Source organism: Tenrec ecaudatus, chromosome 1 (genome assembly GCF_050624435.1).
Source record: "Tenrec ecaudatus isolate mTenEca1 chromosome 1, mTenEca1.hap1, whole genome shotgun sequence".
NCBI classification, from domain to species: Eukaryota; Metazoa; Chordata; class Mammalia; order Afrosoricida; family Tenrecidae; genus Tenrec; species Tenrec ecaudatus.
The window spans coordinates 149,456,783-149,459,466 of NC_134530.1; positions in this window are offsets into that span (position 1 = coordinate 149,456,783).

Consider the following 2,684-nt stretch of genomic DNA (forward strand, 5'->3'; position numbering starts at 1 on the left):
GACCCATCTTCTGTTGAGTCTTTCAACAACTATTTCTTGAACACCCACAGTATTCCAGGATCCGTGGGTGATGTAAGCATCTAAACACTAGGCTGCTAACAAAAAAGTTGGATGTCTCAGTCCACTGGCAGGCATCATGTTGTCAGGAGAGACCAGTACTGGAGAAGGACATCATGCTTGGTAAGACAGAGGGGCAGCAAAAGAGAAGGCCCTCAAATTTAAACTAGGTGTTAAGGCTGCATACCCAAACCAAACAAACTCACTGCCATCAGGTCAATGCTGACTCACAGTGACCCCCCATGGCAGTCGTTCTCAACCTTCCTAATGCTGCAACCCTTTAATACGGTTCCTCATGTTAGAGTGACCCCCAATCATAATATTTTTGTTGCTACCTCATAATTGTATTGTGCTACTGTTATGAATTAGGCAACCCCTGTGGAAGGGTCTTTTGACCCCCAAAAGGGGTCGCGACCCACAGGTCGAGAACTGCTGCTCTATAGGTTTTCTGAGACTGTCCATCTTTATGGAAGAGATGGCATTTTCTTCCTGCCGTGCTGGCAGCAAAGAGAAGGGAACAGACAAACTTCCCCAGTTGAAGTGAAATTCACAGGGGAGCTGTCTGGGCTTAGTTGTGTATCTCTAGGCAGAGAGGAGGGAGCAGGTAGGCAAAGGAAGTGCATGCAAACACACGGTGAGGAGAGCATGTGTCACCAATCTCATAGCAGGATGCACCAGTGAACACTTAGTGGGGTCTTCATGGGTTCTGGCTGCCTCTGATTACATCCTAGCCATGTGACAGGGCTTAGATCGAGTTTAGATTATTTCTAGCTCCAAAGAGTATGTGGCCCTGGAAGCTAGAGCTGTGCTTTTCAGCAAGCTTCAAGATGTCCAGAGGTAGCTGCCTTCTCTGCAAACAGAGAGGGCCACCATGGGGATGAGAAAGCAGCACAGCGGAGGATACCCTGCCTAGTAGGTTAATCAGCGTCCTATGAAGTGGCTGCCAACCCTTCCTGGGTGGTTGTGGAGATTCAGTGAGCTAAAGGGCATGGAAGTGGGGGTGTTCCTTGTTCCTGGAAATGCCAAAGAATCAGAAGCCATCACGCCTGTCAAGAAGCTCACATGCTTGTTTGAGAAGAAAATCAGATGCATACATGAGAAACGACTTTTGAAACTTGGGAAGTTTACAAGCCAAGCATCCACAGGTGACCCACAAGAGGGAAACCCAGGTGGCCAGAAGATGCATGGGGGGCAGGTAGGGGGTGAGATTCATCCTGCTGAACTTGGAAGGGGGTGCATGTGGTCTGGTACAAAAGAAGACATGCTATTCTGGACAAGTGCTGCCTGAGAGCAAGTCTGGGAGCAAGACCTGTGGGAAGGACAACAGCAGATGCAGCTGGAAGGGGAAGAGGGCACGCCATTGGGGTGAGGCCTGCAGAAGAGAATTCCTGCTCTGCAGCTGCTCTCCTTAAAAAGATTTGACTACCATCGCTTGTGAGGCTCTCTAATCCTGACATCCGTCTTCTTGACAGAACAAAAAACCCAAACCAAGACCATTGCCATCCAATTAATTCTGGATTGATTGACCCACGGTGACCTGGGTGGTGCAAAGATACTGCACTTGGCTCGCAACCAAAAGAGTAACTGTTTAAACCCCCAAAGAGATTGGCCTTACGATCAGCTTCTGCAAACTCATAGCTACACAGACCTATGGAGCGCAGTCCTTATGCTGACCTCTGGGCTTGTGATGCCCTCGCAGATGGAGCCCCAGCTGGGGGTGCCTACCCCGACTTAGTGCAGCCCCATACCCAGTTTCAGGGGGCATATCCTGGTTTAGTCTTAGTCACGCTCTTCTCCCTGGTTTGGAGTGCACTGGGGCTCTGGTCCTGGCTAAGGAGCCACATGGGATGGGAAACACATGGACGGCAAGTCCACCTTCTTCTAGTGCAGGAGGCTGACTGGAGGGGAGAGCAGGTGGCCCAGCATCTTGCTACTAAGCAAGGCTGGAGCCCAGGCAGAGAGGGGCAGCGGAGGGAAGAGGAGTGGGCCCTGGTCCCCTGCATGGCAGAAGCAGCTCCCACACCCACCTCGGCATTGCCACTGGGTGAGCAGATAAACTTGCTTGTTGTTCAGGGAGTGGGATGGGTTTTTTCTTACTTGAAGTCAGCAGCATCCTAATCCCCATCGATGCCTGTATAATGTATAATGACCCGAGCCCATGGGGCCAGGCAAGGTTGTGCTGAAAAGAGGAACCATCAAGGCAGCATGATATACACAAACAACAACAGGTAGTACCGTAGGACAAGGGGCCACATGGCTGGAGGTGGGGTCAGAGATGAACTCAAGGTCCCAGGGGACTTGTACGCTCTGCTGAACAATCTGGTCTTTGGATATTTGGAATCCAGTAGTGGGAGGGTTAAGTCAGCAACTCAAAGGACTGCTGAAAAAGAGGGGGGTGGGAGATTAGGGATCAGGAGGCTAGCCCGGATGGCGATCCACATAGCAGAGAGAGTCGGGACAAGGGTGTGGGTGGCAGAAGAAGGCTTAGATAATCCGTCAACCACTCACTACCCATATGACTTGGAATAAACCTCTCTGAGCCTCAGTTTTCTGCGTGAGAATAAGTTGTACTCCCTCAGAGCGGTGCGGAGCGTCAGTGAGCTCTCACTGTGACGGCATGTAAGTCT